This window comes from Acomys russatus, chromosome 13 (assembly GCF_903995435.1).
Source record: "Acomys russatus chromosome 13, mAcoRus1.1, whole genome shotgun sequence".
Classification (NCBI taxonomy): Eukaryota; Metazoa; Chordata; class Mammalia; order Rodentia; family Muridae; genus Acomys; species Acomys russatus.
Window position 1 is genome coordinate 39754388 of NC_067149.1, and position 10251 is coordinate 39764638.

The 10251-nt window shown below is 43.2% G+C and overlaps 1 non-coding gene across 1 annotated transcript; it reads left to right on the forward strand.

The window, feature by feature from the left end:
• The first annotated feature begins 4878 nt into the window (after positions 1-4878).
• Positions 4879-5010, forward strand: LOC127197781 (small nucleolar RNA SNORA17). The gene has a single exon (XR_007831746.1). It is a non-coding gene; the product is annotated as a small nucleolar RNA SNORA17 (small nucleolar RNA).
• Positions 5011-10251: the final 5241 nt, after the last annotated feature.

Genomic DNA, 10251 nt, shown 5'->3' on the forward strand with positions numbered 1-10251 from the left:
AAGACTCATGTGCTGAGAACTCATTCCCCACTTAATGGTTTTAGAAGTTCTAGAAATATTAGGCTATGGAATCTAGATGGAAGAAGTAAGTCTCTCTGTGGTCCCCAGACACTTCTCATTCTCTGATTCCTGTTTACCTTAGATAAACTGCTTTCTCCTCTACAGGTTCCCACCGCCATGATGTCCTGCCTCCCCTCAAGCCCAGAATGAAGAAGATAGAGAACTGTATACTGAAATCTCCAAAACTGCGAGTCAAAATGTGTCTATTCCCCTTTGTGTTATTTATGCTATCTCCTTTGCCAGATTTTATAGCAATTTAGTCAGAGATTAAAACTTTTCATCTTTGAAAGAAATTTAATGAGACACAATGTTTACAGAGAGGTGAAATAACAAGATGTTCTAAGAGGAGGTGAAGCATTCTACTCTTTGGGGAAGCTCCCTAATCTCAGGAAGTAACTAATTCAAGTACTTCAGGAAGTTCTTGAAACTGACCACATTCAATATGTTCCTCCCCTTCAAGCACGTATAAATAATAATGACTGCTGAGAGACACTCTCTGAGAAGCTGAGCTGCCTAGAAGAGCTGAGCTGTCTAGAAGGGGTTCGACCAACAAAATTACCTGAAAATAATACTCTGCAACCTGTTGAGCTGGCCAGCAAACCATGCAGTATGCTGTAGAGTTCCGACCTTCATGAGCCAGAACCCATGCTGGGGTAGGCGTTGGTGATCCAGCAGTTTGAGTGATTTCTGCTCATTTAAATAGCCCCTCATCATATTCCTGGTAGGTTACTCCAAGAAAACATACTGGCTCACCAAGTTTGACTTTGGTGGTATCCATACTTTATTGTGTCATTGGTTCCCTACCTGGAGTGACAAGATATTGTTCATGTCTCCCCAGGAATAGTGTCACACAACATGAAAGAAAAGAAAATCCTAACACAGCAGGCTTCTTATATCTTATATGGATCTCAGAAGCAATCAAAATGTCTGGTCTGTTGTTCTGAAATTGCCAGATATCTTTATAATAACATTTTTCTTTCATCCTCTCATGGTTCTTTGGCAGTGTTAACTGATTTAACCTTAATTACTTCTTAGGAGATGCTTTCTCGCTGGTCCCACTTTACAGATAGGCAACTGAAGCTTATGGAAGCCATGTGATCACACAGCACAGAAGAAGCAAGTCAAGATGATTCCAACTCCAGCCATTGCATTCCCAGTCATGGAGAGAACCATGTCTCCATGACAGCCAGATTTTGTTCCAGCTCTCAACACAAGATCTGACCCTTCCATGAACTTGGGAATTTAGTGGCACTTTTTCCAAATATTTATGGATGGTCTAAAACTTCACCATGGGAGCAGAAGCCAGCTTACACATGGGTCCCGCAAGAGGAGTTATTCAGTCACTGAAATTATGATCATCTCCTGAGACTCTCCTTCAGAGGAGCTTGGTTTTGATGGCAGAATTCTCAAAGCAGGCAGCCCCAGGCTGGTGTGTGGGAAAGATCTACAGAGTGGCTTTGACTTTGTACAGTCTGACTCTTCAGGAATTTGAACATAGAATAAACTGATCATTATTTATTTAAGGACCAGTTTCTTATTTTTCCCTTTTTTATTTTCCCCATTTGTTATTTTCTAAGGTAAGCTCTCGCATTATCCAAGCTAGCCTCACACTCACTATGTAGCAGAGTCTGGCCTTCAACTCCTGGTCTTTCTGCCTCCAGGCATGTCCCATCACACACAATTAACGACTGAAACCTGGAGAGTTTTCAACCTTCAAAGTTAAGAGGAAAATGAGACAAGACCACATGTGATCTGACTCCAGACACTTCTCCAGCATTGAGCCTGAGCCCATAGCATAATTACCTGTATAGTCTTTAAGGCCTTCAGGCTTTTGCACATGTGCCCTAAATTCTGTTCCTCACAAAGTAACCACAGTGGGCTTAACCAAATGTAAATAAGATTACACCATACCAGCTGAAAATTCTGTGTGGCTTTTCACTGGCCATAACCGATATCCATGTTCATTAGTGCAGTCCATAAAGTGTGTGATACCAGCCCTTGCCTGTGTTCTCAGCACCCTCTTCCATCAGCTCTCCTTACTGCCTCATATCCAGCCCATTAGACAGCTAAGTTCTAGCTCCACAAACAGAACAAATTATTGTCTCCTGCCTTGGACCCTTTATATTTCCTGCTTCCCTGCTTTCAGGGAGACTTCCTGGATCACTCCATTTAAGACCCTCTTCTTCCTGTTCCACCTATAATTTAGAACCACATGGCACTAACCACTTACTTGGTACATTTCTTTGGTTCTTTACTGTTTCTTTCACCTTCTAGAATGTAAATTCCAGGAGTATAGTGACTTTGTGGGGCTCACAGATGTCTTTTGGGCATGTGGAATGGCAACAATATTCAGTAACTATGTGCTGAATGAACTAATGAGAGATAGAAATCCAGAACACAACCTAAGTGTGCTGATCAACACATGTAACGACTTTGGAGGCTAAGACAAGGGGCAACAACAGGATTCTGAACCTGAGGCCAGGCTACGGTACATAGACAGTTTCAGGCCAGCCTGAACTGCAGATAGAGACTTAGCCTCAAAAAAAAAAAAAAAAAAAAAAAAAGAAGAAGAAGAAGAAGAAGAAGAAGAAGAAAAGAAGTAAGTGTCTTTCCTGTCCTATTGGGTCTAAATTTCCGAATGAGATTCCATATCTATCCTATCTCAACTCTAATAGCTTAACTTCTTTATCTTGATCTAAAACGATACAAGGGATGGGATAAACATTGAGATGTAACAAGAATAAATTAATAAAAAAAAAAAGAAAAGGAAAAAATAAATAAATAAATAAATAAATAAATAAATAAAACGATCTTGTCCCCTAACCAACTAAGCTTGGTTATAAAACTATACTATCTTGTCTTCAATGCCCCTCAGAGACTTGAGAAGGAATAAAACTTAAATTCCTGAGTGAACCAGCAGTGTGGGTTAGCAGCTTCCAAAATGTACAAATTGACTTAAGACAGTTTGCTGCCTGACCAGTCACCCAATACGCTTTATAATGTTGGAGCTTCATCCTCAGCTTTCTGGCCTAATGTCTCGGCCAGACTTGTTCGCAGGGCAGGAACTATTGAGGACTTGCTTACTCTGACTTGGCAGACACTTACTTCAAACTGGATGAATGCAGATGGCCAAGTCACTATGAATGTAACATGTATAGAACTCATTATTCTCATGACTGTCACATGGTTCTCCCTGCTGTATGTAGTTTGTTTTATATATGTGTAATAAAATAAAAGTATAAAAAAATAAAAATAAAAATGGAGAAAAAAGAAGAAAATAAAAGAAAGAAAGAAAACAAAAGAATGAACTGGAGGAAGGGAAGAAATGAGGGAGCTTTCAACACTAGGACTTGTGGGAAAAGAAAACAATAATTTTCTTTTTTCACAGTTATGCCCCCAAAGTGAAGTGCCGTTTTTGGCTAAAGGAAGCCACCAATAGTCCCCATGGTAGCAAGTGACCTTCTTTCTGTGCCCATCTTGGAAAGAGCTATAAGCATCCTCACAGTACCAGTTGCCTGGGCAGGAACTTGAGACATGTTCAGGCACTTCCTGGTGTCCCAGACGCATGAGCTGAGCTGAGCTCCCTGGAAGTCCTACTGTAGTCCTGAATCACGCTAATCTTGGGTCAGAGTCTAAAAGCAAACTAGGTTTGAAGTTGCCATTCATCAAACTCATGGTTAAATTTAATGACACACTTGCAATAGCCCTGAGGAAACATTTTCATTCTGCATAAGTCACTCAAACCAATGTCCTAGGATGGCTGCCTCTAGACACCAGGCATAATTCTTAAGTGAAAGTACACAGATGTAGAACAGATTCAAGAAAAGATAAACCATCAGGAATGGTCAGGGTCCACCTCCCTCCCAGTAGTCATCTTCATATGGCTGTTCATCTCCATCCTGAGCACAGGATGCTTGCCATGGACATCTGTTGGGTGCACCCCAACACAATCTGGGTTCTAGTACCTTCTGAGAACAAGGAGAAAGGGAACCCAAGACAAGAAAAGAGGAGTTCTCTGGACAGGGTGGAATAATGGGGATATTTACAGAATCGATAGAAACATGTGAAAAAGGAGGAGCATGTGTTGGAACGGGATAAAGCTGAAATTTTAAAAAATAATTTATTTATTTTTATTTTATGTGCATTAGTGTTTTGCCTTCCTCTATGTCTGTGTGAGGATGTCAGATCTTGGAGTTACAGACAGTTTTGAGCTGCCATGTGGGTGCTGGGGATTGAACCCAGGTCGTTTGGAAGAGCAGTCAGTGCTCTTAACCACTGACCTATTGCTCCAGCCCCATAAAGCTGAAATTAAAGGGAGAGGGGCACTTCGCTCAGGCACTCCCTCAGGCAAGGCCCTTAGGCTATCTGCAGTAGAAACCACCTTTCCTGAGGAGGGCACTATCATGCCTGGTTTCTGAATGAGCAATATCAGTCTACCTATAGATCTGTTGCATGCACAAATCCTCAAGCCCCACTCCAGACGTACTGCTCCAGAACACCAGAAGATAGTGTACTGGTTATTTTCTATTGAACTTATACCACGTCATGACCAAGTCAACTTATAGAAGAAGGAGCCTACTTGGGCTTCTAGTTCCAGGGTGATAAGGGTCCATGATCACAGAGTGGAAGCATGGAGGTTAGAAGAGGAAGCTGAGCCACAATCAGGAATCAGACAGTGAACTAGAAATTGTGCAAGCCATTACACTCTCAAGCCATCCTCCACACTAATGACACACTTACTCCTGCAAGGTCACACCTTATAACCCCACATAAACAACATCACCACCTAGGGACCAAGTATTAAAATATCTGAGACTACTTGCCCCTAGAACCATTGCAGGTGTGGCATTTCTGTCACTTGTGCACCAGTAGGTGACAGAGAGGAGAAAAGCTTTGTCTATACTCAGTTTTATGACCTATGAACATCTGAATGATTAGCAGCCTAACATTCCCTGAAATAAAGTGAGCCTGAGACAACCTTAAAGACCCAGATAGATTCCAGGACTGGGAACAAGCCAAAGACTAAGAGAACTCCATCTTTGGGATTAAGCCTGAGACAGAAGACCCTCTCAAGGGGCTACTCAGGTGGGCCAGGCAGGGATCAAGCCCAAAATGATCACCAGACTGTTGCTGTAAGGCCTGGACAAAGAGACAGCCTAAGACAACCACCAGTCAGGCACTGTGCAGGCCTGAGGGATAGAGCATGCCTGAGATGACTCCTACCCAGTGACATAATGCATGAGCTGGGAATAGCACTCCTGAGACCACTTCTGAGATGACCCCAGACACTCAGAGACCCTGGCTGCCTCTAAGAGGACCATGTAAGTGGTGGAGAAATGGAACAGAAAGAGAAACAGAGTGTGTGGGCACAGTGAGGGCACAGTGAAGAGAGGCAGAACTAGAGACTTGAGGGTGGTGAAGGACAGCCTGATGTGAGAAGCCGGTGATACCACCTGGGACTGTCATGGACTCCTGACCTGTGCTGCCACTGGGGAACACATTGGGTTCTGTGGCCATGAAGCAGCAGGGGTATGTGACCACCAAAGGCTGGGAAGATATTCCTGGTCAGCAGAGTAGAACTGGACCAGGTAGCAGGGGTTCAGGGATTGTTGATGAGCCACCTCTGGGGTGTGAGAACAGAGAGCCATCAGGCTGACCAGCTCAGATACCTCTCAGGCCCAGATCCAGGCCTCTGAATTGGCCCATATTGACATCTGTCCCATGGATGAACTGCTGGAGCGCATGAAGTAGCTGTCTCTGCATATCCAAAATTACAGGATCTTCCTGACACAGGGCAACAGTGGAATATCTGAGAGGACTTTCACTGAGGTTCCAGTATTGATAGAGTAGCAGAAACCAGACGAACAAGTCATTGCAATGAGCATTTGCAAACAAAGAAGTGTGGACAAAAGGCTATACTGTGGGACACACCATGACACAATACAGCTTCCACAAAGAGATGTTTTTTTCTTTCTTGGAGGAGGTGGAGGTTATGAGGGTGGAGGGTAGGTATGAGGGGTCGGGGAGATACATGATATGAAATTCACAAATAACCAATAAAAAGTTTTTAAAACTCTGAGACTATGGGTTCAAACCACCCACAGTGGGGTTCACTATTCCATGCACATAAGTCCTGTAGGTGATCCTGATGCATGGGCAAGTTTGAAGGGTACAGCTCTTGGTCTCCAGTCCTCTTGCATGGTCCCCAGACATCCAGCTTACAGCCCTGTCTAATGAATCAATTGCCTTTGTCTATTCTGTTCTTGTCTCCGTGAATCTTATGAGTCCTATTTTCCAGCCCCTTCATCCCTGCTATGCCTGGACTGAGCCACCTAATTCATGCTTAAATGCTAATGGCAGTCATTGAAGGAATTATTGACCCTAGTTCTTTAGCCCTATGCTAACCATACCCCATTCTTCATAAAGCCATCAAGTTCTTTCACAAAAGACAGAGTGGGCAATGCTAGCCTTCTCTGCATTATTTGCTTTGGCCAAAGGATACTAGTAGATATGACTTGAGCAAGGCCTAGAAATGTACTTCAACTCATACTTGTATACCTTGGTCATCCCTGAACATCCCTGGGGACATGAGTCTCCTTCAGCCTGTTTCCCGAATGGCCCCAGGGGGAGCAGACATAACTTGTCCACTTAAGCTGATGTACAGTTCCTAGTGAATGAAACACTTCTGGGTGCAAACCATAAGACTCTGGACCTATTTGTTACCCAGTAATAGCTGCCTGCTGCATTAGTTGCCTGAGTGAACTATTTCACGTACAACATAGGCTTTCTGATATCCTAGTGCCTTAGGCTGAAGGAGGATCCTCATAACTTTGCAAGTAGAGAGTGGGAACTTTGAGGAAAACCACACTGGGGGATGAAGAGGGCTCTACTTCTCTCCAGCAAGCTCGAGTGTCTGGGTTCTGGCGTCAGATGCTAAGATAGATGCTAAAGATGGAATGGGAGATAACATGAAAAAGGAAGAGTGTGTTAGAGCAGTTAGGATGAGAAGATACAGACATGACATTCTTGATCTCTACATGCCAATAGCCTCCTAAAACAGACATGCAGGGCTCTCTGCCCAAGCCAAAATACCTCCATTCATTCTTGCACTGACCATAGCTTCCACATGATTTGCCGTTTCCTGCAAGTATGAAGGGGTCTGAGGTGAGGCCAGACTAGAGCAGCCTCCTCTGGTGGGAAATGATGGAATGCTGATTACCTGGAGAGAATTATTTGCTCCAGGCCCAGCCAGGTTGCTCCCTGAGTACATTCTTAGGTGGGAGTCATGGCAGTAAAGTGACATGTGTTCTCCCACCCAGCTGTCTGGGTACCTGGATCCTGAGAAAAGGCAAGGGAGTTATATGCTCTATAGTCATAAGGAAGGTAGGGGTTACTACTGCAATCTGTCACATGGCCTTCCATTGCATCTTGGATGCATGCATCTTCTAGGTTGAATGATCTTTAAAGAGGAAATGAAGGAAATTTCTGGGCAACCAGAAGTAGGGACATAGATATTTTCAGTGCTAATGGGACAAAGTATTTCAATGGGACAAAATATCTTACAAATTCAGCATATACATACTTTACTCTCAGCCCCAACTAACTTGGTTTGTTAATTAAAAGTCCCACCTGACTTTCAGTGCAGTAATCAGGAGGAGACCTAGCATTGAAATAATAAAGAAAAAGATGGAAAGAAGGGAGCGAAGGAGAGGAGAGCACTGTTGTCTGAGGGCCTGTTGTATGCTAGGCACTGTGCCTGGCAGCTTACATAAATTGCCTTAATCCTCTTCCTGACGTTGTATACTTACACACAGTTTGCAGATAGGAAACTTGGAACTCAGGGAGGTAAAACAACTGCCATGTTTTAGTTTGTTTTCCATTGCTATGATAAAAACACTGACCAAAAGCAATCTGGAGGAGGAAAAGAGTTTATCTGTCTTACACTCTATGTCACAGTCCATCACAAGAGACATCAGGGCAGAAACTCAAGACAGGAACCCGGAAGCAGGAACTGAAGCAGAGATTGTAGAGGAACTCTGCTCACTATCTTGCTTCCCAAAGTTTGCTCAGCTTGCTTTCTTATACATCCGAAGACCATTTGCCCAGAGAAAGCACCTCCCACCGTGGGCTGAACCCTCCTACACCAATCACCAACCAAGAAAATGCCTCACAGATATGCTAATTGGCCAAGCTGATGGAGGCATTTTTTCAGTTGAGGCTTCTTCTTCCCAGATGGCTTCAGTTGGTGTCAAGTCGACCAAAAACCTAACTGCACTTACTAGTTTGCACAACTGCTAAGTGTGAAGGTCAGGATGAAACCCAGACTTACCTGGAAGCCAAGATACACAGTGGTACTATAACCCATGACTAGATCATCTTTGTTTTATAACAGTTGCTTTGCAATTGACTGCATAGAACAACAGAGCAGATCTTGTCCCTCTTAGGCTACATTTTATAAACACCATCTCAAGGGTCTTCTCATAGCTAGTCATCCTCATTTCGCACATGGAAAATAATAAATAATAAAGCTGAGGGAGGCTAAACAAATGGCCTAATATACACAATAAGCAAAAGAATCATCATTTGACCCCATCTCATTCATAACCAGTGTCCATGTACAATAATAATCCAACTACATTCATTAAAGTGGTGATAAGTCAAGAAAAGAGTACTCTGAAAAATATGGCTTCCACGGGAGGATACAAGTGATGAGATAACAATTGAGTTGTAATCTGAATAAATTAATTAAATAAAAAATACATCCAAAACTCATAGATGCATGTGACTCTGGTAACATCTGTGTCTATGGCAACCTTGAAGTACAAAACATGCTTCAGAAATGAACTTTGCCCCCAACACAACTATACTGTACCAGCATTGGCACTTACTTCTAGAAACATCAATCATGCAAAATAATGGCTTCTGAGTAAGTCTGAGTTCCATCATGGTCTTCCTACTTTGCAGTTGTATAGTCTTAGGGCATGCAATAACTTAGGTTTTGGGTCAACTTAACACAAGCTAGAGTTATTTAGGATTAAGGAGCCTCATCTGAGGAACTACCTCCAGTGATGACATCAAGGCACCAGAATGACCCTCTTTGAAAGCAAACCTTAGCCAGATAGCATGGTATAAGCCTGCCATTCCAGCATCAGGAGGCCGAGGCAGAGGGATTACAGGTTCAAAGCCAGCCTGAGATAGACAGAGATCCTGTCTGGTTAAAGCAAAGGGCTGGGTATATAGCACAGTGGTTGAGTGCTTGCCTATTACATGCAAAGTAATGGGTTCAAGTCTCAGCACTAGGAAAAATAAACAGCAAAAAAAGCAGGTCACTCTTTAGATGAGAGGCAATATTATTTATATCTTTTTTTCAAAGGTCCCAGAAAGAGTTATGTTCATTGGCATGACACAGGATGGCGATTGGCATGGCCTAAAAGGAAGAGGGAGCTGGAGTGCTAGTGTGTGATGCTTCAGGTCGGGAAGATAATAAATGTTCTGGATATAAAAAGTGCTATAAGCTGGGCATGGTGGCACACACCTTTAATCCCAGCACTCTGGAGGTAGAGGCAGGCGGATCCCTGTGAGTTCGAGGCCAGCCTGGTCTCCAAAGCGAGTCCGGGACAGCCAAGGCTACACAGAGAAACCCTGTCTTGAAAAACAACAACAAAAAAAAGTGCTATATAACAGTGAATGTACCTAATGCCACTGAATAGTAAACGGCAAAGTGGTCAATATAGGGGCTTGAGAGAAGGTTCAGTGTTTAAATGTCTTCTCTTTCAAAGGACCAGGGTCTGGATTATGGCACCTATATAATAGCTCATGAACATCTGTAATTCCAAGGCCCAAGGGATCTGATGCCCTCACCTGATGTCCACATTCCTTATGCATGTACGCGGTACACATACATACATACATGTAAGTAAAACACTCATAAAATAGAGTAAATGAGTCACTAAACTTTTAAAAGGAAGATCTCTTGATACAATTTCCCTCCTGCCTGCGGTTCTCCTGAGCTTATGAATACATACAGCCCTTCATTCCTATGGGGTACACGATTTTAAACAGTGCGAGTTGCTTTGGGAGCAGGCTGTTTTGAACAGGGAGACTGTGAAGCTGCCTCGATGTGTGGGCCCTCCTCTTTCCTTCCTACCACATGCCCAGCCTGCTCTCTGTCCTGGTCTTCTGTGGGATTTC